This window comes from Eleutherodactylus coqui, chromosome 4, assembly GCF_035609145.1.
Source record: "Eleutherodactylus coqui strain aEleCoq1 chromosome 4, aEleCoq1.hap1, whole genome shotgun sequence".
Classification (NCBI taxonomy): domain Eukaryota; kingdom Metazoa; phylum Chordata; class Amphibia; order Anura; family Eleutherodactylidae; genus Eleutherodactylus; species Eleutherodactylus coqui.
This window is the reverse complement of record NC_089840.1, coordinates 148040962-148068117: the sequence shown is the minus strand read 5'-3', so window position 1 is coordinate 148068117 and position 27156 is coordinate 148040962. Positions and strand designations below refer to the sequence as shown.

At 45.2% G+C, this 27156-nt stretch overlaps 1 long non-coding RNA gene across 1 annotated transcript in view; it reads right to left on the bottom strand.

Annotated features, from left to right (window-relative positions):
• Nucleotides 1–302: 302 nt before the first annotated feature.
• LOC136624763 (uncharacterized) overlaps nt 303–27156 on the bottom strand; it is an 83795-nt gene continuing 56941 nt past the window's right edge. Inside the window, exons 2-3 of the long non-coding RNA XR_010792423.1 lie at nt 17108–17275; nt 303–950 (exon numbers count right to left, since the gene is read on the bottom strand). This is a non-coding gene — a long non-coding RNA (uncharacterized lncRNA). The remainder of the gene's footprint in view (nt 951–17107; nt 17276–27156) is intronic.

Sequence of the window (27156 nt, the reverse complement as noted above, 5' to 3'; positions counted from 1 at the left end):
CGGAGCATGAGAAGCACCCACACACAAACATACATACTCACGGTCAAGTGGTCATTAATAGTTTGATAATAGCCAAAAACATGCAAAACCGCCAACAGTTCCACGTAGTGGCCGGTAAGCAGGGAGCAAAGAAACTTTTAGTAGAGCTGTCAGCAGTTGCATCACATAGAAACTCATCTATCGAACTTCTTCCTCCAGTGCTCGCTCTCTTGTCCTTTTAGATGCTCTACAGCAAAAATTGACAGCTGTCGTGTCCAATCAGGAAACTGCAAGTCGAGAGACAAGAATTGTTCAAACTCAAAACAGATTTTATTTCAGCAGGCAGATACAAAACAAAACAAGGAGCTCTGAATATCCCCGAAAGACTTTATGGCCCATCATGATCAGGAAACACCTTCATAGCACTCAGTTTCCCACACACAATACTGGACTTTGTTGGATACCCCTTTCCTTTGCAGTCTGGCTAGGCCGTACCAACTGAAGACACCTCTTCTCTATGACCCGGGAGCTCCAGGGCCACTTATGTACAACAATCCACTTTTTGTGCCAACCTCTCTCCTTTTATAGCCCCCACTTTTGCTCCTCCCCGGAGGCGTGGCCTACCATTGCATTCATCTCCTTCGAATATTTGTTTGTTATTAAGGAAGAATGCAATGCACATCCGCTATATTTCAATCACTTTGTAAAATAATTTTCCTCATATGACAGTACAAATGGTATAATGACCCAGTATGAATAATGTCCACATGCTGGACGAAGTTCCAAAAGCAGAGAATGGTGTGTTGGCATTCCGCAACCTCAATTTTTCTTTGGTTGCAAGTCTGCTTGAATGCAGACATTGGTCTCTCCGCAGCGCCTTGACTTGTTATTACAACCTTGTCGTGAAAACCTCGCTGGGTCCAAAGCCCATTCACACTGCAGTCAAACAGTCAAACAGAACCATGCAGGACCTATAACACAGAAAGCTGAATTAGCATATTAAAATAGTTACAGCATTACTAAAAGGTTCAGGTTTTCACCCCCCCCCCCTAAATCTACTCATAAGAGGGAGTGACCAACCCCTTCATGTCCCTACAGATCTGTCAGCAGTTTTGCATGACTAATCCCTTAGCACCAGCTGAAAGGCCGCTCTCAGTCCAATTGTATCCAAGTGTTATGTCACTAACCTCTAGTTATCATGTATTTGGTTATTATCAGTATTATTAGCTCGACTATTATTTATGTGGCACTAATTATTAACAGCTGTCCAAGCATATAACTCTTCATAGGATTTCTTCCCAATGTGGCCGACAATCTAATTTCAGACACAAAGTTGGGCAAAAACAATATTCTTTTAAATTGCTTGTGAAATTCTGTAAATCTGTGTAGACAACAACAGCAGCCGGCCCTCCTAAGCATCGTATTCTTAATACAACAATGCAGAACGTGTTGGTGCTATATAAAACGTAGATTAAAAGTGAGTCAGAGAACCACAAGACATATAGGAGGGGTTATCATACTTAAAGGCCCAGTTTTGGGGCATAAAATTGACCCAAATTTTGGCATGAGCCATACTTGCACAAAGCACAGTTATAAAAAGTGGGTACTGCCCAACAGGTTTACAGTAATATACCCCAGAAGTTGGTACAAATTATAGCAGATGCATATACTGGCTATGAGATGGCATATATTTTAGGTTGTTGGGCACAGACGCTCCAAGATACACCAAATGTATTCATGTCGTACACATGTTCCTCTGGCTGACTGCATGTGAAGAATGAAGGTATAAAACACCAGTCTGAATAAGGGCTCTCTCACACAAGCATTTTTTACTGCATATTACGCTCCAGGGTTTTGTGCACGTAATAAACTTTGCATTACTTTCTACAGTGCCTCTCACACAAATTAAAATCTTTTTGTTTACTGTTAGTTTATCATTCACAGTTTTATTTCCTTTTTATACTCCGTTATGTTTCCACAACTGTCAGTATTTGTTTTATTCTACTTTACATTTCGCAAATGCTAAAATACTGCGCAGAATTAAGCCCCTGGCATGATAGGGGCTCCCTGTGTGCGCCTTATTGACACAAATGGATAAAATGCTATAACTGCTAGATGACATGTTTCCAGCACAAAGTGCTCCAACTATGTCGGTCACCAGCGGACTGACTGTAAAAGGAGGAAAAACAGGAAAATCTTTCTACATCTCCTCTATTGTTTAATACAATTATATTTTGGGATACCAGAAAAACTCACAAAACTGCATGAAAATGCAAACTGTGAACCTCATCTCAAGAAGGCCATCAGACAAGAGTCACTCTGTCTGTTTTCCTCATAAATCTTCATGGTAAGTGAATGTTGGGGACGTTTAGCACTGTTTAATAATAGTCTTTATATAGCGCCAAAATATTCTGCAGCGCTTTATATCTAAGCGCTCCTTCACACTGGTGATCGTGATTTTGCCATGAGAAAATCATGACTTTGTTCCTGCGATTTTTGAGCAACAGCGATGCTTTTTACTAAGAATAATTTTGCATCGCTGCCGCCTGCAGTAAAATTGCATGATTTTTTAACACACTAGTCAATAGGACTTTCTAATGTTAAAAACACATCGTATGAAAATCGCAAGTTCGTGCTTTGTGATGTGATGAAAAGGAGGCTCGATAGGGAAATATGGTTGATAAAAAATCACAAAACAGAGAAAGATAGGAAATGCTGCAACTTTTTTAATCGCAACATCGCATGAGTGAAAACATCGCTAATGGGAAGGAAACCATTAAAAATCATGGGATTCACAATTCTGCATTTTCGCTCACTCTCGCATTGCGCAATTTTATTGCAAGTGTGAAGGCACCCTAAGGGAACAATATTGGCTAGTTAAGAATCCAACCTGTCCTAGTCAAATATCTCTTGTCTATGGTTAGCTTTATAGATTTTAGAAACAGGTCGGCTGAGATTTGTATTAACAGCAGTGATGACATCATCAGGGGACATTACTGAAGTCCGTGTTTCTTTATCACCATGATGCATTTCTGTTGTTCTGAATTGTCCAACCATCATATTTATGTGTTACAAATCCATCTAACAGGCTTGAACTGCTAAACAAATTTTTGAACCAAGGATCCAGAGGGCACTGGGAGATCGGACCATGTCATCCAGGGTTCTTGGAAGTCAAAAAGCCAGTGCTGATGTTTCTGTACAAACGTGGGGCGAGATGAGATTCATTGTCAATAAAGATATCTTTAAAGTTTCTAAGTACAGCATGGACTTTTTTCTTATGATGCAAAACGGACACTATGTTGCTTATGGGTCTGGGTTCCCATCACCCCTTTCTTCCTCCGCCATACAGTCTATTTGTCTGATTCCTACTGGGGTCATTATCATGTTCTGTCTTCATTTCTACTATAATTTAAAAGCTTTTGCTTCCCATCTAGCATAATCCCTTTATTTTATTTTTCAACTTTTCATTTAAGTTTCAAGGTCATCCAGGACAAACAATGCCACCAGCCCCTGTTTGAAATGCGAACGCCATTGGCGTCCATTGCCACCGTCTCCGTGGCAACACAGTAACCATTAATTTTCAATTAAACTAGACAAAAAGCTCGATGACAGCTCTGGGTCTGCTGAAGATGTCAAGAATCTGTATTAATATACAGCAAGAGAGTATAATTGTGTGTCCATCTTCACGAACAACAAAGATGGGGGATAATTAGCAGCTAGAAAGCCACTCTGTAATTTTGTGCTTATTGTCACCACAGCCCAGCACATTAGCATAAATTAAAAGTCAGTTTATTCCTATTAAAGTGGTCTTACATTTTCTGATTTTTATATTAACTATTTGTTATTTACTGATGATGAATCAAAGAAAAAACTTGGATGCACAAAGAAATCAATATCAGATTTGCAAAGCAGAGACAACACTTGCATTACACCTTACCAGTCCCTGCAATACAAATGACTATATAGCAGTATATGAGAATAAGAACACTTTTTACATTGCTCACATCTGTTGGCTTATAAGAGTCAGAGATTTAATTAATACACATGTAAAGCGTATAGATTAATATGGGGCGCTGTCAATATTTTCAGATAGATATACAAAGATAGATCTATATATATAGACAGGCATGGAGGTGTTGTTGTGGGCAGCAGGTATATATCCCTGAGTTTTCTTTCATAGGTCTGGAGTGGCAGGAAGAGTCTCACCTGCTAGTTAATTAATAAAGTTAATCAGTAGTGCATATTTCAGAGCAGCTAAGAGGACACCATTCTTCTCTGAGGACACAGAAAGCTGGTCTGTGTTAGCTGCCTATGTAAAGTGTGAGGATGGTTGGACGGTTGCTAGTCTCTGTTGTATTGTAAACTGGCAGAAAATGATCTACTTTGTATTAGTTAGTTCTGGACAGGTGAGAGTTTTCTCTTTCTCCTGTATTTTTATATTTGCAACTGTACTAATAAGGCTGGCATCGTGTCAATTTTTAACCTTTTCCTGGCTGCTGATTCCTTGCTTGGTGAATGAGAAAGTTCGCCTTTTACCCCAGCAAAGGCAATACCAAATTAATCCCCTCATAATGCATATGTATGGAGTATATATACACGAGTATATAAATATGATCAGCTTCATAGTTTATGCATATAAAAGACACTTATATGGTTTTGTATTTTATTGTATTAATCCCTGTCTGTGTCATACCCAGTACACACCTATGTCATGTATTTGTGGCAGAATCACAAAGCATCTTTATTATTCAGATGTATTTTAGACTTTGCATTTGCTCCTATGTTTCCTACATTTGGTAAAAATACATTCCATTCTCCTGTCCTGCAATTGGGGTGTCCCTATTTACCTCTGTTTGTAGATCTCAAACAAAGAGCTTATTCAAATGATTCATTACTAGAGCTTGATGCTCGTTCGAGTATTAGCATACTCGACGGTGCTCGTTACTCGAACGAGCATCAAACTGTGTTCGACCCCGCCCCAGTTTTTGGCTCCTCCCTGCTGTGACTTGCCTGTTTTGGGCCCTCCCCGCCACGACGCAGCGCGCGTCAATGGCAAATTTTTTGTCTGGCAGGCAGGATAGAGAGAGAAAGAGAGAGAGACGTACGAACAAGAAAAAAAAAAAGCTCGGGACCCAGCGTCCCACATACAAAAATGCTCGAGTCTCCCTTTGTAGCCAATGGGATTCGTTACTAAAGTAAAGCTCTCGAATTTTACGAAAAGTTCGACTCAAATAATGCGGACCCGAGCATTTGGGTGCTCACTCATCTCTATTCATTACACTTAGAAATGCATATAGAAAGTACCATAACAATCACCGCTATCAATACCCAGGGCTGTATTTGCCACTAGACAATGGAGGGCCAGTGCTTAGGATGTGCAGCTACTAAATGGGCAGCCTGAAGAGCAAGCAAACATTTTTTTGTACTTCTTTAACTTCTCCTCCCTGGACCCTTGCCTCCCGCAGGACCGGGAAAGGGTGTTTGCATTGTTCATCTTGGTGGTGCAGCGGCTGAGCGAGACACTCCAAAGTGGGGGAGACCACAGGGATTGCAAGATGGATGTCACGGGTGGCTCTGCAATCTCTCCCAACAATGGAGGCAAAGGTGTCCCATTAGGTTGCAGCACCGTGGCACAAATAATAGATTCTGGTTTGATAATAAATGGTGGTTTGTCACAGGTGATGCCAGCACTTCATCTGGGACTGCGGTAGTCAATGACGGGAAATAATTTGACACGAGTCCTGGTACTGTTTTGTTAGCAAACCGGGAGTGCACAGTTTGCATCAGCATTTTTAAAAGGATTTAGATATGGTACAATTCACAATTTCAGTCTTGCAAGCTGATAGTAGATCAAACAATTATGCACTACAGTTGAATCACTTGTTAACACATTTCTTCTCTTCAACACTTTCTCTTTGTCTTTGGAACTGAAGAAATTTACTCAGTATGACCCACAGGCTTAGTTATCTGTTGGGCTACTGGATGTAGAAGATGTAAGTGTTGGAACTTAGGACTAAGATGGCTGCTATTCCACTCCTAGCTTTGAATTCACAGAGTTTATGCAACTCACTGTTTAGGGGAACGGCTGCAATCTCACTCCTGCACACTGCTGGTAAGAACTGGGAGCTGGTAAATCCTGGATGAAGATGAATGCTTGATTCTGATGGCTTGATTATTGCAACTCATTGCTGATCGGCCTCCCCTGAACCAGACTATACCCTCTTAAATCCATCCTGAATGCGGCAGCCTGGCTCATCTTCCTGTCCCGCCACTACTCAGATGCCTCTGCCCTGTGGCGGTCACTGCACTGGCTGCCCGTTAAATACAGAATTCAATTTAAACGCACTACCTTCATCCATAAAGCCCTCCACAGCATGGCACCACCCTATATTGCCTCCCTCATCTCAATCCATCACCCAGCCCGGGCTCTCGAACTTCTCATTCCCACTTCCAAGACTTCTCCAGAGCAGCACCAGTCCTCTGGAACGCATTACCAAAGGCTTTCCAGGCAATCCAGGACTCACAAAACTTCAGGCGTGCTCTAAAAACGCACCTCTTCAGGGAGGCATACCGCATTCCCTAAACAAACCTCTCTGTATGCCCCCTGATAACAAGCTCCCTGACCTATTGACTGCAATCCCTGCTAGCCGCTATTAACCGCCCCTGCAGTCATACCGATTCTGCCGTCACACTGCTAAATGTCTAACCATTGTTTATGTGTATAGTATCCCTCACTCTCCACCTCGCCATACCGTGCACATCTCCAGCCCCTTTACCTTCTGTATCACCCCATTACTTGTAGTATGTAGGCTCGTTGGAGCAGGACTCTCGCCCCTATTGTTTCAACCAACTGATTACTATGTAACCGTGGTTCTGTAATTTTTGTACTTTTGTCTTTCTATATTCCCCCTGTCTTTGTAAGCACTGCAAAAAAAAAAGATTATTATTATTTTCGCTGCCCGTTAGTTCCCCTTCCCATTATCGAGGTGCTGTTTGAAAGAATTGGGATGGATCTATTGGATTCCATAGTCAAATTGGATATAGTTAAGAGGACATCAGTATATCCTGGTGGTGCTAGATTATCCTACACAATATCCTGAAGCTGTTCCTTTAACAAAATACTACCACCAAAAACATTGTACTGGAGTTATCCCTTATGTTTCTGTGACAAGAATTCCTAAAGAAATCCTTATTGACCAGGGGACACCGTTTATGTCCAAGATAATGAAAGAACTGTGCCACCTCTTTCAAATCAAACTGATGTGCACTTCTGTGTACCACTCTTTGACAGATGGATTAGTGGAGACATTTAACAAGACACTAAAGCAAATGTTAAAGATGTAGCCAAAGATGGTTATGACTGGGACTGTCTGTTATCATACCTGATATTCTCCATTAGAGAAGTACCACAGGCATCTACCGGGTTCTCTCCCTTGGAGTTGGTCTATGGCTGTCATTAAGGGGGCTGCTGGACATAGCCAAAGAGATATGGGAAACAGAGTAGACAACCTACAGGAGCGTTATTGAGCATGTGGCAGGGATGCAGGACTGCATTGCTACTATAATGGCTATTGTAAAGGAAGACCTGCAGAAGGCACAAGAGCCCAGAGCAGAGTGTATAATTGATCTGCTCAGGTTAGAAATTTTACCCTTGAGGACCAAGTCCTAATCATGGTACCTACAGTGTAAAGTAAATTTCTCGCCAAGAAGAAGGGTTCCAATATAATAGTAGAGAGGGTTGGAGATGTAAGTTATAAAGTACACAAACTGGGGAGAAGAAAGTCTTACCAGATCCCCCATATTAATTTAATTAAGCCACGGAAGGATAGGGAAGGGGCCTCTGGTGTTAAGTAGGAAAAAGTGTAGCAACCTTTTCCTGCAGTTAGTTTAGGAGACTCTCTCTCTCTCTCAGTGCACCAACAAGAGGCCAAAGAGTTTCTGTAGAGAAATAAAAGGAAGTTCTCTGACCGGCCGGGTTGCACTCATATAATAAAGCATGACATAATAACTAAACCTGGGATGAAGGTAAACCTAAAACTGTATAGGATACCGGAAGCGTGTAGAAAAGCAATCTCTGCAGAGGTCAAGCACATGCTTGAGCTAGGAGTGATTGAACAGTCAAAGAGTGGGTGGTCAAGCTTCATTGTTTTGATTCCCAAACCAAATGGCACCTAGAGGTTCTGTAATCTCTTCAGAAAGCTAAACTAAATCTCCAAGTTTGATGCTTACCCCATGCCAAGGGTTGGATCAGCTGACTGAGAGATAACGCCAGATACATTACCACTGTTGATCTTTTAAAAGCATGAGAATCTAAAATACCTTTGACGGATAGAGCCAAAGAGAAAATGGCGTTTGCCACGCTAGATGGTTTGTTCCAATACAAAAACATGTCATTCGGATTGCACAGGGTGCTGGCTACTTTTCAGAGATTGATGGACTGGATTTTAAGGCCACATCATAACTCTTCCGCTGCATACCTGGACGATGTGGTCATTTACTTTTCAGTTTGGGAAAGTCACCTTTGCAAAGTACATGTGGTCATGGTTGAAGTAACAGATGTGAGCCTGACAATAAACTCGAAAAAGTCCACTTTAGAATTGGAGGAAGCCAAATACCTTGGCTACATCATTGGCAGAGATGTAATCAAACCACAGGTCAATAAGGTGGACGCCATACAGAGTTGGTCTACACCTTTGACTAAGAAACAGGTCAGAGCTTTTCTGGGCATCACTGGGTATTATCGCATGTTTGTGCTAAATTTTGCCTCCACAGCTGTACCATTGACTGACTTGACTAAAGGTCAGAAGTCAGTGATGGTGACATGGACTTCAGAGGCAGAGAAGGCCTTTCAGAGCCTGAAGTCTGCTTTGTGAAAACTGCCAGTAGTAATCACCCCTGACTACACCATAGTTTATAGTGCAGACAGATGCTTCTGACACAGATTTGGGCACAGTGCTATCCTAATAGATAAATGGTGAGGAACATCCAATAATATATTTAAGTCAGAAGCCGTCCGAGACTCGGTCGAATAACCCTGCCTTAAAAAGTCAGTTCTATTGCGGTCTGTCAATAAGATCAAGGACTTACTAGTTCTATATCCAGTACCCCACAGTCTAGACGAAGCTATGTCTCTGGCTATTAAAGTTGGGAGACAGATTAGGGAGAGGCATCAGGATCTTTCCATAGCTTCCAGCTTCTTGCCTGCTGATGAGGAGGAGCCCGTGCAAGTGGGGTTATTGACTGGCAAGGTTAAGAATGGGAGAAGGGTCCAATTTAATGGTCAATGTTTTTTCTGTAATCACACGGGTCATATTGTTAGGTTTTGTCCCTGCTGTAATTTTTGGGCAGAAAACTAGATAGCCTGGAGTTTAGGGGGAAGGTTCCTCTAGGCCCTCATATTACTTGGATTTCATCCTCCAGGCTGGTTCTTCCCGCTGAGATTCTTTGCATTGGTGGGGGCAGTCCCATAAAAGTTTTTCTGGATTGTGGAGCTGGGGTCAATTTAATATATCAGAATACAGTGAAATGTTTAGGATTAGAGATAATATGTTACGGCACTCTGACCCCCCCAGCGCCAGGTGGGGTGCCCTGATCTTCCCGCACCCCACTGTCCCTGCCTACTTGCCTCGGCCCTGGCTAACCCCAGGCGGACAACTGAACGGCGGTCCCTGCACTGACTAGGGACCTGGCGACTGACAAGATGTGACAAACTAATGGGGGGGGACAGAGTGCCGACAGAGAAGGCAGATGGAGTACCAACAGGAAAAAGATTGAGCAAGCAAGGCAAGAAAGGACGCTGACAGGCAAATAGGAACTGGCAAAGACAGGCTGCAGACAGAACTCACTAGTGGCTGACAGAGCCAATAACTGACAGTAAGCTCAGGCCACTGCCAGCCTTATAACAGCAAGGCTCCACCCAGGGGCGGAGAGTGGGATGAGCCGACTCTCCCACTGCTGCATAAGAAAGGTTGAGGAGTGCGGGCGGCACCCTACGGGCGGACACCGAAGGGACAAACGGTTTCAATAACGACTTATGGAACACCTTGTGAACCCTCCAAGTAGCTGGCAAACCCAGTTCGTAGGCGAGTGGGTTCACCGCATGCGTGAAGACAAACGGACCCACGTAACGTGGCGCCAGCTTCAGGGATGGGACCCTTAATTTGAGATTTGTACCTTCTGTCCCACCTTGTAAGGTTCAGATACAGACAGACTCTTCCCACTATGCAACTGCATACGAGTCCCCGCTGCTTCCAAGTTTCTCTGTACCTCTTTCCATACTCCCCGTAGAATATCTGTGGTGACATCAGCAGCAGGACAGACCGAAGGAGTAGGGATTGCTGTAAGGAAGTGAGGATGCTGACCGTATACACAAAGAAATGGAGATACCCCAGTGGAAGAACAAGGGTGGTTGTTTAGTGCAAACTCTGCCAACGGCAGGAACTCTGCCCACTGATGAGCCTTTTCGCTAGCAAACAACCGTAAATATTGCACTAAATCTTGGTTTTTCCACTCTGTCTGACCATTAGTTTGCGAGTGGAAGGCCAAAGAGAAGGACAGCGACATTCCCAAGTTTCTGCAGAAGGCACGCCAAAACTGCGACACAAACTGAACCCCGCGATCAGATACAATATTTTGGGGAACCCCATGTAGGCGAATTATTTCTTTTACAAAAATCTTGGCAAATTCTTTTGCCGAAGGTAGCTTCTTTAACGCCACAAAATGTGCCATCTTTGAGAACCGGTCGACCACCACTAAGATAGTGGTGCACTTCTGGGATTCTGGTAGATCAGTGATGAAATCTACCGATAAGTGTGACCATGGGCTGGAAGGAACCGGTAGTGGTCTCAGAGGACCCTCCGGAGGACGCCGCTGACTCTTATTGCAAGCACAGACCGAGCATCCCCTAACAAAGTTGCGGATCTCCTGAGACATGCCTGGCCACCAGAAGTATCTGGAGCAAAGATCCAGGGTCCCCTGAAACCCTGGATGCCCAGTGAGAACCGACGAGTGAGATTCATCCATGACTCTAGGACGTAGGGTCTCTGGCACAAACCATCTGCCCTCCAGCACCCCCGAAGGAGCGTCCTGCTGAGCATCCTGTAGTTGAGGGACGAAGTTAGACTCTACAGCTGCCACTACCACGCCAGGGGCTTAGATATTCTCGGGGGTCATAGTCTCACTATCTGGCACCCCAAAACTCCGTGACAGGGTGTCCGCCTTCACGTTCTTCTCTCCTGGGATATATGTCACGACGAAATTGAACCTGGCGAAGAACAACGCCCACCTGGCTTGACGAGCTGTGAGTCTTTTAGCATTGGCGAGATATACCAGATTCTTGTGATCAGTATACACGGTAATTGGGTGTCTAGCACCCTCAAGATGGTGTCGCCACTCTTCCAGAGCCCATTTGATAGCCAATAATTCACGGTTACCGACGTCGTAGTTGTGTTCTGCTGAATTAAACTTCCGCGAAAAGAACGCACATGGGCTATACCCAGATCTCCCACTGACTTCCTGCAACAATACTGCTCCTGTCCCCACTTGAGATGCATCTACCTCAATGAAAAAGGGTAGTCGTGCGTCCGGCTGTATTAGCACCGGGGCAGTCGTAAATGCCCTCTTTAGATGACTAAAGGCCTCAAGGGCTGCAGGTGACCATTTTACCAAGTCGGCCCCCTTCTTAGTCAGGTCGGTCAGGGGTTGAGCAATAACCGAGTAATTACTAATGAATTTGCGGTAAAAATTTGCAAAACCTAAGAACCGCTGGAGAGCCTTGAGGTTGTCTGGTCTGACCCATTGGGAGATTGCTGCTACTTTATCAGACTCCATCTGAATCTCCGTGGGTGAGATTACATAACCAAGGAAAGATACTTGTTTAGAACCAAATGTGCATTTCTCTAACTTGACAAAAAGTTGATACTCGCGCAAACGGGTCAGGACCAACCTCAGGTGCCGCACATGTGAATCCCAGTCAGGCGAGTACACCAGAATGTCATCAAGATAGATGACCAGAAATACCCCCAGGAAGTCGTGAAAGACCGCGTTCATAAAACCCTGAAACACAGCGGGGGCGTTACAGAGCCCGAAAGGCATGACAAGACATTCAAAATGTCCTAACGGGGTGTTGAGCGCCGTCTTCCATTCATCTCCCTCTCTAATGCGAATTAAATTGTAAGCCCCCCGCAAGTCCAGTTGGCAGAACCAGTGGGCCCCTACCACCTGATTCAACAAGTCAGGAATTAGGGGCAAGGAGCACTGGTTCTTTACTGTGATTTTATTCAAGGCCCGATATTCCACACAAGGCCTTAGTGTCCCGTCCTTCTTCTCTACAAAGAAGAGACCTGCCCCAGCAGGGGACCTGGACGGCCGGATATGTCGGTTGGCCAGAGCCTCCAAGATATAGGACTTGAGGGCCTCATGCTCACGGCCTGACAAATTGAAAATGGCTCCCTTAGGGATGGGACTGTCAGGAATCAGATCAATACCACTGTCCCACTCCCTATGAGGAGGCAGAGCCTTAGACAGTTTTTTGGACAATACATACTGAAAGTCTGACAAATACTCCGGAATGAGCACCGTATCTGCGGAGCACACAGCTATGGTAGACAGGTGACTATGACAGGATGATCCCCAATGAGTCAATTCCCGGGTGGACCAATCAAATTGGGGATTGTGCAGTGCCAACCAGGGCATACCAAGCACCACATCAACCGACATTTCTTCCATAACCAGAAAAGACAGCTCTTCCGAGTGGAGGATCCCCACCGTGAACTGTAATCCTGGGGTCCTCCATCGTACCAGACCTGTAGAGAGAGGGGTAGCATCAATACTGGTAAAATGAATTGGCGTCTTCAGCGCCACAAATTCAGCCGTCAGGGATCGGACAAAACACAGGCTTATCAAGTTAGCGGAGGCTCCGGAATCAATAAACGCCTGTCCTGATCGGGAAAAATCCCAGAATCTGACCTGACACGGTATCAAAAGCTTAGGAAGTACCTGAAGTCCTAGGCGATCCTCCCTACAATCGCCTAGGACTCTGAGTTTTCCGCCGCTTCCGGCTGCGAGCGTTGAGACCTCAGTGGGCAGGTTATCACCCGATGTCCAGCTTTCCCGCAGTAGAGGCAGAGACGATGCAACAATCGGATCCAGCGTCGCTCTTTGGGGTCCAGCGGATCCACCTCCATCGGCTCGGGAACAGAGACAGGTAAGGAAGAAAAGGGACCAGGACAAACGACCTCCCTGACTCTACGGGCCTGCCGGTCTTGCTTACTAGCCCTGAGCCTCCTATCTGCCTTCACCACTAGCTCCATAGCCTCCCTTAAAGACCCGGGAACGGGATGGGAAATTAACAGGTCTTTAACTGCGTCCGAGAGGCCCTGCAGAAAAACGTCTTTCAGAGCGCTATCGTTCCATGCCGTATCCCCCGCATAGCGTCTAAAATTGGAGCAATAATCCTCCACACAAAACGACCCCTGATGCAGCGCCAACAGCCGCGAAATCGCCAACCCCGCTCGGTCTGGTTCGTCGAAGATACCCCCGAGTTCCTGGAAAAAGGAGTCCACCGACTGCAGGCAGGAGGAACCCTCAGGGATGGAAAAAGCCCAGGTCTGGGCAGAGCCCCGCAGCAGGGACATTATAAGCCCGACCCTCTGGGTTTCCGACCCGGAAGAACGGGGGCGCATCCGAAAAAATAAGTGACACGCCTGTTGGAAAACAAAAAATTTGTTCCTCTCCCCAGAGAACACCTCGGGAAGAGGGCACTTAGGTTCTGGGCTGGTTGAGGCGTCCGGACCCTGCGGTGACCCCCGCTGCTCCTGGGCTGCCATACGGGTGGATAAATCCTGGACCACCGGCACCAGGGCTTGCAGCTGGTTCGCAAGGGCGCTGATCGCCTCCATGAAAACGGTTTAAAGGGCCAGTTATGATGTTACGGCACTCTGAACCCCCGAACGCCAGGTGGGGTGCCCTGATCTTCCCGCACCCCACTGTTCCTGCCTACTTGCCTCGGCCTTGGCTAACCCCAAGGTGGACAACTGGACGGCGGTCCCTGCACTGACTAGGGACCTGGCGACTGACAAGATGTGACAAACTAATGGGGGGGACAGAGTGCCGACAGAGAAGGCAGATGGAGTACCAACAGGAAAAAGATTGAGCAAGCAAGGCAAGAAAGGATGCTGACAGGCAAATAGGAACTGGCAAAGACAGGCTGCAGACAGAACTCACTAGTGGCTGACAGAGCCAATAACTGACAGTAAGCTCAGGCCACTGCCAGCCTTATAACAGCAAGGCTCCGCCCAGGGGCGGAGAGTGGGATGAGCCGACTCTCCCACTGCTACATAAGAAAGGTGGAGGAGTGGGGGCGGCACCCTATGGGCGGACACGCCCACGCCGCCGCACACTGGCTGCCCCACGCCGCCGGGAGAGCCCCGACTCCAGAGCTCCAGGACGCCGGAGCCGACGCCGGAGCGGCGCGCGCCGACCGCGGGACCCTGCGCCGCCCTGCATGGTAACATAAAACCTCTGGATTCTCCTATTCTGGTGTCCGCCATTGACCCCTCTACGCTATCTCAGAAATGTCTAAGGTTCTGTGTGCCAGATGTTTATTTAAAGATCCGGTTATTCCATATTGGGATGATTACATTGTATGTCATAGAATCCCTTTCTACGCAAGTAGTCTTGGGGTTACCTTCATTATGCTTACATAACCCAGTAGTGGATTGTAAGAGGGGGGACATCACTAAATGTTGCATTTCTGTTAAGGTGTCTTCTGTTAAGGTAAAAGAGTTACCTGAATTTATTGCTGATTTCGCTGATGTGTTTGCCCCGGAAGGGGCAGACAAACTACTGCCGCACAGAAAGGAGGATTGTGATTAAATGTAGCATAAGTCAAACCAGTGCGTGGCACAGTGGATCCACATCTGCTGATTCCTGGGTTGCTAACAGATTTGCTAGGTACAGAATTGAATGGCATATTGGTCCACCATAGAGGTACCCTGACATAGCTGAAGGATGGATGGGACAATGATGGAAGCTGTCTCAATTCTTAAAAATCTCTTTTGAAAGTTGTCAGCAACAATTGAACATTGGACATCGCTACATCATTTGTTCCCAGAGAGCTGAGGCCCAAGCCATAACTTTGCTAGACAGTAGAGAGATAATATATGCAACCGTAGCATAATCTGAAGAAAAGTGGCAAGCCAGGACCTGGACTGCTGGAACGTTTTTCAAATGAATGAGCAAAATAGAAGAAGATACTGGTTCAAGTGCAGCAGGAACAGACTAGGCCTCTTATCATCAGGGGCCTGGAACATTTGGTCTTGATGGGTGCACTGCTATACAGGTTTGTTAACTCGTATGCATCAGGAAAGAAGTGTCAGTGGGATCCATGGCCTGCACAAAGTGGGTCGATTGCAGATTTAGAATCATAGTTGGAAGAGACCTCCAGGGTCAATGGGTCCAACCTCATGCTCAATGCAGGGTCACTAAATCATCCCAGACAGATGTCTGCACTGTGACAGCCCTTCAGATATTTGTAGACAGCTATTAAGTCTCCTCTGAGCCTTCTTTTTTGCAAGCTAAACATTCCCAGATCTTCAACCGTTCCTCATGAATTGTAGACCGCTCACCATCCTGGTAGCTCTTCTCAGAACTTACTCCAGTTTGTCTATGTTTTTTTTTAAATTGGGGTGCCCAGAACTGGACACAGTATTCTAGACTGACTAAGGAAGAGTAGAGGGGATAATTACCTTTCGTGATCTAGACTCTATGCTTCTCTTAGTAAATCCCAAATTGTGTTTGCCTTTTTACTACTGCATCACACTGTTGACTCATGTTCAGTCTGTGATCTATTAGTATACCCAAGACTTTCTCACATGTGCTGCTGCTTAGCCCAATTACTCCCATTCTGTATTTGGTTTTTTTTTCATTTTTCTTGCCCAGATGTAGGACTTTGCATTTCTCCCTGTGAAATACCATTCTGTTATTGGCCACCCACTGTTAAAGCTTGTCTAGATCTTTTTATATCCTCTCTCTTCTCAAGTATTAGCTATCTCTCCTGGCTTTGTCTCGTTGCAAATTTGATCAGTTTCCCTTCAATTACCTTGGGCCGCCTGCACATGGCAGAGCCGGATTCCGCATGCGGGAACCCGCAGCGGAATCTGACCCTGACAGCAGTGGTGCCCGTGCATACCTGTCATTTCTGTTTTTCATCTGTACTGCGGATGGACCCGGTGGCTTGCTGTCGGACATGCACAGTACAGGTTTTTCCCCCCCCCCACGCTCTCACTAGACGAGGACGCGGAATCCACGACCTATCTGCAATGTTAATTGCGGACGAACTGCAGGTCGGATGGCTTCCATTGACTTCAGTGGAAGTCGTCCACTCGGTATTCACGCAAAAATGGATCATGCTACGATTCTTCCTCCGCTCAGGAAAACCGCAATTGGTTTCCGCAAGTGTGCAGGAAAAAGTATTTTTCCATAACATGCTATAGACGGTATTTGCTGCAGATCCGGGGTGCGGACACTCGCTGCCGATTCTGCAGCAAAAATCCATTCATGTGGGGGCGGCCTTATGTAGATCATCTATAAAAGTGTTGAACACTGGACCCTGGACAGAGCCTTGTGGTACTCCATTTAAGATATTCTTCCAGTTGGATGTGCAGCCATTCATGCCTGCTCTTTGATCACTAAGCCAGTTCTGAATTTACCTAACAGTTGCCTTGTCAATCCCTTTTGTCATTCTTTCAATAATTGTGGTATGAGATACTTTGTCAGATGCTTTTCTAAAGTAAAGATATACTATATCCACAGGATTTCCTGATCAGCTCAATCGGGGATTCTGTCATAGAAGAAAATTAGATTAGTCTGGCATGACTTATTTGTTACAAACCCATACTGGCTCTGTTTATTACTTAATTTTATCCAAGTACTTGCATACATGCAGTTTTATAATTTGTTCCAAGATCTTTCTTGGTATAGAAGTCAGGCTCACAGGTCTGTAGTTTCCTGGGTCCACCTTCTTTACTTTTTTGAAGATGGGGACAACATTTGCCCTTCTCTAATCTTCTGGGACTTCTCCTGTACTCCAAGAATTTTCAAAGATTATGGCGAGTGTTTCAGCAATTACCTCTGCTGCTTACTTCAGTATCCTAAGATGTAATTCATCTGGACTTGGAGACTTGAATTCATGTAAGTTGGCTAAGTTTTCCCTCATCATCTCTCTGCTTATAGATAGCCTGCATTCTTGTATTCCCCCAATAGCACAGGGAGGATCAGTTGATGTCCCATCTACTTTCTGAGAGAAAACAGATACAAAATAGGAATTTAAAAGTTTGTCCTTCTCAAAATCATTTTTTACCAATTCACCATTTTCATCCCCTAAACATGCTATAGCATCTTGGACTTTTACTTTCGCTTTTGACAAAATCCTTTTTTATTGCTTTTAGTCTCTCTTGCAAGGCTCAATTCATTATCAACTTTAGCTTTTCTGACACTTGCCCTATCGTTTCTGCACACTGCATTATATTTGATAAACACTTTTTTCCTTCTTTTTTAGCATGCATTTAAGTTCTGTGTTCATCCATCCTGGTAAAGGCTGAATAAGCCGAGTCTAAGGGATCTTTTACATTGAACAATAATTGTTCTGATTCTCTCAGGATCGTAAGAATCTGAATAATAATCGTTCAATGTAAATGCCGGCAGTGACTGAATAATGAATGATAATTTGTTTGTCATTCATTTTCTGCAGGCTTGCAAATTAAACAACAATTGATTGTATAAACAGGCAGCCCTTCATCTATGAATAGGGAGAGAAGACTAAAATTACTGGTGAATAGGCGCAACACTAAATAAGGTGGAAATTGGAGATCATAGATTCTGTAGTATTAACTTCACTTTTATTGAATAACGTGCAAATCCAGCATGTAAAAATACGTTTCAGATCACACTACTTCATCAGTTTGGCTGGTTAAAACATAAAAACAATTGGAGACCTAGGGATGACAAAGTCCCAAGTGTTAAGGGGAACCCCAGAAATCCTGTATAGAACACGTTGGGAAGTGGTTAAGGAGCCTCTTTATCAAAGGATCCTGAGAGATCTGTCTTCCCGAAATACAAACATGGCTGTGACCTGTACTTTCAAGGTAGCAATACTGAGCTCTTTGTCCAAGACGTCCTGCAGAAAGTCTAGAATATTATTTAATGAAGGATCAGAACTTTCTAACTTTCTGTCAAAACACCAGGACATACACTGTACATCTTTGAGTAAGACTTTTTAGTCCACTCTGAAATGAGCTAGCATCTCCAGAACTGCTTTAGATATTCCTCTAGATTGGAATAGGGACTGGTCAACTCATGTGCATGAGCTGGGAAAACCATGACCTCTTTGGCCAGAGCAGTATGATTGCTATTACCGGGGACTGGTCTTGCCTGATTTTCATTAATATCCTTTCTATTATGGAAACTGGAGGAAATAAGCCTGCCTGAACCTCAAAACTATAAGCATGTACCACCAAAGCATCTACATGGGCATCTACCACCAAGCAATTGTCTTCCAGATATAGGGAATGTTTCTACCTTGGCATTGAAACTCATTGCCATGAGATTAATCTCTGGTATCCCCCATATGAGAGTGCTCTTCAGATTCAGTGACCATTCTCATGGTACTGAGTGGCCCTGACTCAATTGGTCTACTACAACATTGAGGGCACCCTGAATGTGTACAGGCATCAGACAGGTACTTTTTTTGTTTTGTTCTGTTTGTTCTAGGATCATTCCCACTTTGTTCTGAAAGGATTGAGATTGTGTGGCTCCTTGCATGTTAATATATAGGACCTATGTCATGTTAACAGATCTTATCTTAACCTCTTTCCTCTTAAGGCCCATTTACACGAAGCGATGATTGCTCAAAGTTCGCTCAAATGACAGTTTGAGTGACAGCTTTAAGTGATCATTTTGCATAAACTATTAAGTATCTACTCAGCTACTTAATAGCTTATTAGCGAGCAAATATAGCCTTTAGCTAAATGCAGTTAATAGCCGGAGGGCTCTTATCTCTATTCAGCTCCTTTGTTCTCCGTCGGGAAACAATGCTATCAGCACTACCCACAGAGAACTCAGCATGCGGTCCTGATAAGTCCGCACAACGATTTTTAGGTTGACCTGAATTTAACGATCAGTTAGCAGTGCACGAAAAGTGCATGATGGCCGCATGTTTAGACGCAACGATTATCGCTCAAACAATCGCTTTTTAGCGATTTTTGAGCGATCATCGCTCCGCGTAAATGGGCCTTAAGTCTGCTAAATGTAGCAGAGCTAGGCGCTATACAGACACTCCTACTAGATGGGCTCCCCAACCTAATTCGATTGCATACATGATGAACAGGGTCCAGCAAGGCTGAACCATGGACTTCCTATCTTTTAGATGGCACCACTGTCTGAGGGAGTGACTGGTTTTCCAAGATAGAGAGCCCCTTCTGTCTACTCCTGTCAGGATATGATTTCAGCAGCATAAAGCTTCCTATTGTAAATGCCATAGATGTCACAGGGCCCATATCGAATAACCTCGATACTTGAGACCCAAGAGCCCTGGATCAAACCAGAATAGTTTCCTTTTCAATAATTTTTATTGGGTTTTATAAGAAATAGAGATGAGCGAGCATACTCATCCGAGCTTGATGCTTGTTCGAGTATTAGGGTGCTCGAGATGCTCATTACTCGAGACAAGCACCACGTGGTACTCGTCTCGATTAAACAAGCACTGACCATTGAATTCAATGGAGCCGGCAATACAGCCGGCTCCATTGAAAGCAATGGGCTGCCGGCGAATGCGGGATGAATTTTCGGGAAGGGCTTAAAAATATAAGCCCTTCCCTGAAATTCATCCAGAAATGTGTAAAAAGTAAAAAAAAAAATATACTCACCTTGTCCCAGCAGACGGAGTTCAGCCGCGGCCAGCCGGCAGTTCTCCTGAACTGCTGTGAGTAGTATTCAGCAGCCGGGGATTTAAAATCCCCGCCTGCTGAATGAGCTGCCTGTGATTGGTCACAGGCTCACCAATCAGAGGCAGCTCTCACTCACCCATTCATGAATTCATGAATGGGTGAATGAGTGCTGCCTCTGATTGGCTCAGCGCAGGGACCAATCAGGGGCAGCTCTCAGCTGTCATTCAGCAGCCTCTGATTGGTGAGGCTGTGACCAATCAGAGGCAGCTCATTCAGCAGGCGGCGATTTTAAATCCCCACCTGCTGAATACTACAGAAAGCAGCTCAGGAGAACTGCTGGCCAGACGTGGCTGAACTCCGGCTGCAGCGGAAAGGTGAGTATACATTTTTTTTTTATTTTTACACATTTTAGGATGATTTTCAGGTAAGGGCTTATATTTTTAAGCCCTTCCCGAAAATTCATCCCGCGCTCGCCGGCAGCCCATTGCTTTCAATGGAGCCGGCTGTATTGCCGGCTCCATTGAATTCAATGGGCTAACATCGTTCTTCTTTGCCACAGCTGTTATAGCTGTGGCAGAGGAGAACGAATGATCTTTATGCTGACAGTGCGGGGTGGGGGGGTCTCACTCTTGCCACTATTGTGGCTTAATAGTGAGACCTCGGAGCCCGAAATGCAGCCCTGCATGTTGCTCCTCGCCTGCCCTATCCATTTCTGTGTTTTTTACATGACTTTGGTGATTTGCTGACATTTTCACAAATGAAAACTTTAGCGGAGCACCAGTCATATACAAAAATGCTCGAGTCGCCCATTGACTTCAATGGGGTTCGTTACTCGAAACGAACTCTCGAGCATCACTGAAAGTTCGACTCGAGTAACGAGCACTCGAGCATTTTGGTGCTCGCTCATCTCTAATAATAAACAAAGAAGAAAAGAAAGTTACCTTATTTGTTGTGTTAGAATACAATTTCTGTACTGTGAAATAAATAGATGAGTTGTTGAATAGTAATGAAACTAATGTTTCTTCTTACAAAAGAACAGAAAATAGTTGCCAGGTTAATGTAGTTTGTCACTTGTGACCAGAATATTTTTCACAACCAAAACAAGTAGACTTTTGGCATCAGAAATTGGGCTTCTTCTCTTTTTTATGGCCAATGGAGTGAGCTGTGCCTCTCCTTTGGTCACAACCCCTTTGGTATTGAAATGTGGATTGTTGCGTTCTTTGCGGACATTTACCTTGGCTTGCTTTTCCTTACCCAATTATGAACCAAACAGCCTATGTGGTTTGTAGGGAAGGCTGCAGAGGTGACACTTGCAGGTACTATCCAACTCCCAAGGTCTCAGCCAGAAGGCTCTTCTGACAGAGGTTACTAGAGCCATAGCTCTGGCAGCTATTTTAACTTGCTGTGCAGAGTTGTGTCTGAGGAACTCTACCATCACAATTAGTAACTGACTTTTCAACAAAAAAAAAAATCAAAAACAGCACAGGTCTTCACTAGCCATTCTTTTGCTGCTGGTTTCACCCAGTTTGAACTCAGTTTTCCATGTAGATTTTGCTGTTTTTCTGCTGCCCTAGTGTTTGCAATCCACTTATACGTGGGGGATTTTTCCTAAGCAGCCATTCTGCCAGTTTTGTACTGGCCAAGACATCCTCTCCCACACTTCTCATGCAACATTTCATAGCCCTTCTCCAATCAGCTGCAGGTAGCCCCTGAATGCATGTACACAGTGTGATTCTGACACCCTGTTTTTTGTGCAGGAATAAGCACTAAGTAGCCCTCTCAGTATAAAAGCCCATTTACAAGGCGGTAGGTGCTTTACATGCACCCGCCGGCGCCGTAAAAATGCCTGAACGGCAAAGGGCCCAGCGCATATACACTTTGCCTGCTCACCTCCTCTTTCCTCCCCTCCGGCCCTTTGCAATGGGAGGGGGCAGGATGTTGGCGGAGCTAAGCTCCTGCCCCTTGTCCACAGCCAGCAATGGGAGGGGGCAGAGCGGGTGGAGCAGGCGGAGCTTAGCTCTGCCCCCATCCCACCCCCTCCCATTGCAAACAATGGAAAGGGGCAGAGTGGAGAAGAGAAGGGGGAGGGAGTTTAGCAGCCATGCTGCTAAACTTCCTCGCACCTCCCTTCTCCAGCAGCTAGCATAGGCTTCCATAGGAATCTGTGCAGCTGCTGCCGGTGGTGTGAAGGCGCCCAGTCGGGCGCTTTTACGCTGCGGAAATGTGCCCCTGTGCACTGATGCATTGTAAGCCAATGCATCAGAGTGGCAGCGTATATCGGCTGGGCATGAAAACCCGGCCGATATACACCCGTGTAAATAAGCCGTAAGGAAAGTGTGTGAGTGCCTGTCTCATCAGTGTCCTTCACATGTGTAATTTGCTCCTCCATTTAGCAATTTGGCTGTGTGCATATTGAGGGATAAGTTGTGTATATGCCTGCCCTCTTGTATCAGTATATGAGTGAGTATATGACCGCTTTCTGTGATTTTTTTTGTCTGTTTTTATATTTCCCTTTCATTTATTTATTTTTTTTGACATTCGTTTAGGGACTCGCAATAAACAAGGACCCTTGACGATGGGTTGTGAGTTCATGTATTTTGGCAAAAATATTAGTTAACACCTCGCATTCATCAGTATTAATCAGAAACATGCAGTGCGGCTTTGAATTCTGGGTGAACTCAGGGTGCCAGTGAAGGTGTGGTTCACCTTTGGGGTACAGGGCAACCCGCTTGATACAAATATGGCATAATTAATAGGTTGTAAGCCTGTGTGTTGCACTACATATACCATGGGGTCTGACACCTTGTATCTACTTTTTTGTGTAGGAATAAGCACTAAGCAGCCACCCCCTCTATATAAGGAAGGTGTGTGAATGGCTGTTCATCAGTGTCCTTCACATGTGTTTGCTGCTCCTCCATTTAGCAGTTTGGCTGTCTGCATGTTGGGGGATAAGTGGTATATATATATATACATACCCTCTTGTATCAGTATATTAGTGGGTACATGGTCACTTTCTGTGATTTTTTTTCTTTTTTGTCTGTTTTTATATTTCCCTTTCTGTGATTTTTTTGACTTATATTATTTTGTGGCTTATATTACATTGTATCATGCTATGCATTTAATGAAATATGTACTATATTGATTATATTTATCATAAATACATTCACTTAGTTTTTTTATGACTGTTGTATAGTGCCAGTCACAAGCTTTTTTTAAAATTTTGTACAGTCTAAAATCATATCGAAGACATGAAAGCTATGAAGAAACACATATGGAATTAAGTAGTGAACAACAAAAGCATTAAACAAACTGGAATATGTTTTGGATTTTAGATTCTTCAAAGTAGCCCCTTTTTACTTTGTTGACACCTTTGCGCATTCTCTCAATCAGCTTCATGGGGTAGTCACATGGAATAGTTTTTAATTAACAGGTACGCCTTGTTAAGAGATAATTTGGGAATTTCAATTGTGTTGTGTAGAATCAGGAATGGTGTACAGTCTCATACAGTGTTTAGCCTTATTCAACTACTATTTTAATCCATAATATGTTAAGAACCACTCAATTAAGTAAAGAGAAACAGTCCATCAGTGCTTTAAGACATGAATGTCGGTCAGGAAATTTCAAGCACTTTGAAGGTATCCTCAAGTGCAGTAATGAAAACCATCAAACACTATGATGAAACTGTCTCTCATGAGGACCGCCCCAGGAAAGGAAGACCAACAGTTACCTCTGCTGCCTGGGTTAAATTCATTAGCATTACCAGCCCAGAAACCACAAATTAACACAAATTAGCATGTCAGATTAGAGTCCACATCTTCACAGTGATCAAGTAGCAGACGCATTTCAACATCCACTGTCCAGAGGCGATTGCTAGAATCAGGCTTTAGGGTTGAATTGCTGCAAAGAAGCCGCTGCTGAGTAAAATCAACAAGCAGAGAATTTCTTGGATCAAGGATTGGACTAGTAGAAGTCTGTACCATGGTCTGATTAGGAAAAATTTGAGATTTCTGGTTCCAACTGCTTTGTCTTTGTGAGATGCAGAAAAGGTGTGCAGTTTCTACATGTGTAGTCCCCACCATGAAGCATGGAGAAGGTGTGATGGTGTGGGGGTATTTGTTGGTGATTTATTCAAAATGTAAGTATACTTAATCAGTATGGCTATCATAGTATTTGGCAGTGGCATGCAATCCCATCTGATTTGCATTTAGTGGGATCATCATTTGTTCTTCCACAGGACAATGACCCCAAACAAGCATCCAGGCTATGCAAGGGCTATCTGTCCAAGAAGGAGAGTGATAGAGTGTTGCGTCATGACATGGCCTCTATAATCACCCAACCGTACCCCAATGGAGATGGTTTGGGATGGGTTGGACCGCAGAGTGAAGGAAAACCAGGCAACAAGTGTTCAGCACCTCTGGGAACTCATTCAAAACTATTGAAAAACCATTCCAGGTAACTACTTCATGAAGCTGATTGAGAGAATGCCAAGCTGTCATCAAAGCAAAAGGAGCTACATTGAAGAATCTAAAATGTGAAATATATTATTCTGGTTTGTTTAAAATTTGTCTTGTTTACTACTAGAGATGAGCGAGCACCAAAATGCTCGGGTGCTCGTTACTCGGGACAAAATTATCGCGATGCTCGAGGGTTCGTTTCGAGTAACGAACCCCATTGAAGTCAATGGGCGACCCGAGCATTTTTGTATATCGCCGATGCTCGCTAAGGTTTTCATTTGTGAAAATCTGGGCAATTCAAAAAAGTGATGGGAACGACACAGCAACGGATAGGGCAGGCGAGGGGCTACATGTTGGGCTGCATCTCAAGTTCCCAGGTCCCACTATTAAGCCACCATAGCGGCAAGAGTGGCCCCCCCCCTCCCAACAACTTTTACTTCTGAAAAGCCCTCATTAGCAATGCATACCTTAGCTAAGCACCACACTACCTCCAACAAAGCACAATCACTGCCTGCATGACACTCCGCTGCCACTTCTCCTGGGTTACATGCTGCCCAACCCCCCCCCCCCCCGCACGACGCAGTGTCCACAGCGCACACCAAAGTGTCCCTGCGCAGCCTTCAGCTGCACTCATGCCACACCACCCTCATGTCTATTTATAAGTGCGTCTGCCATGAGGAGGAACCGCAGGCACACACTGCAGAGGGTTGGCACGGCTAGGCAGCGACCCTCTTTAAAAGGGGCGGGGCGATAGCCCACAATGCTGTACAGAAGCAATGAGAAATATAATCCTGTGCCACCGCCATCAGGAGCTGCACACGTGGGCATAGCAATGGAGAACCTATGTGCCACACACTATTCATTCTGTCAAGGTCTCTGCATGCCCCAGTCAGACCACGGTTTTTTATAAATAGTCACTGGCAGGTACAACTCCGCAATGGGAATTCCGTGTGCACCCACAGCATGGGTGGCTCCCTGGATCCCAACGGCTGTACATAAATGTATCCCATTGCAGTGCCCATCACAGCTGAGGTAACGTCCGATTAAATGCAGGTGGGCTTCGGCCCACACTGCATGCCCCAATCAGACTGGGGTTCTTTAGAAGTGGACACATGCAGTTACAACTCCCTGTGGACCCACAGCATGGGTGGGTGCCAGGAAGCCACCGGCGGTACATAAATATATCCCATTGCATTGCCCATCACAGCTGAGGTAATGTCATGTTAAATGCAGGTGGGCTTCGGCCCACACTGCATGCCCCAGTCAGACTGGGGTTCTTTAGAAGTGGACACATGCAGTTACAACTCCCTGTGGACCCACAGCATGGGTGGGTGCCAGGAAGCCACTGGCGGTACATAAATATATCCCATTGCATTGCCCATCACAGCTGAGGTAATGTCATGTTAAATGCAGGTGGGCTTCGGCCCACACTGCATGCCCCAGTCAGACTGGGGTTCTTTAGAAGTGGACACATGCAGTTACAACTCCCTGTGGACCCACAGCATGGGTGGGTGCCAGGAAGCCACCGGCGGTACATGTATATATCCCATTGCATTGCCCATCACAGCTGAGGTAATGTCATGTTAAATGCAGGTGGGCTTCGGCCCACACTGCATGCCCCAGTCAGACTGGGGCTCTTTAGAAGTAGACACATGCAGTTACAACTCCCTGCGGACCCACAGCATGGGTGGCTCCCTGGAACCCACCGGCTGTACATAAATGTATCCCATTGCAGTGTCCATCACAGCTGAGGTAACATCCGATTAAATGCAGGTGGGCTTCGGCCCACACTGCATGCCCCAGTCAGACTGGGGTTCTTTAGAAGTGGACACATGCAGTTACAACTACCTGTGGACCCACAGCATGGGTGGGTGCCAGGAAGCCACCGGCGGTACATAAATATATCCCATTGCATTGCCCATCACAGCAGAGGTAATGTCATGTTTAATGCAGGTGGGCTTCGGCCCACACTGCATGCCCCAGTCAGACTGGGGTTCTTTAGAAGTAGACACATGCAGTTACAACTCCCTGTGGACCGACAGCATGGGTGGCTCCCTGGAACCCACCGGCGGTACATAAATATATCCCATTGCATTGCCCATCACAGCAGAGGTAATGTCATGTTTAATGCAGGTGGGCTTCGGCCCACACTGCATGCCCCAGTCAGACTGGGGTTCTTTAGAAGTAGACACATGCAGTTACAACTCCCTGTGGACCGACAGCATGGGTGGCTCCCTGGAACCCACCGGCGGTACATAAATATATCCCATTGCAGTGCCCAGCACAGCTGATGTAACGTCAGCTTTAATGCAGGTGGGCAAAAAATTTATTGGATTACACTGTAGGCGAGGGCCCCAAAAAATTGGTGTACCAACAGTACTAATGTACGTCAGAAAAATTGCCCATGCCCAACCAAAAGGGCAGGTGAAACCCATTAATCGCTTTGGTTAATGTGGCTTAATTTGTAACTAGGCCTGGAGGCAGCCCAGTTAAAATAAAAATTGGTTCAGGTGAAAGTTTCAACGCTTTAATGAGCATTGAAACGTATAAAAATTGTTTACAAAAATTATATGACTGAGCCTTGTGGGCCTAAGAAAAATTGCCCGTTCGGCGTGATTACGTCAGGTTTCAGGAGGAGGCGGAGGAGGAGGATGAATATTATACACAGATTGATGAAGCTAAAAGGTCCACGTTTTTGATGGTGATAGAGAACAATGCTTCCATCCGCGGGTGCAGCCTACGTATTGTTTAGGTATCGCTGCTGTCCGCTGGTGGAGAAG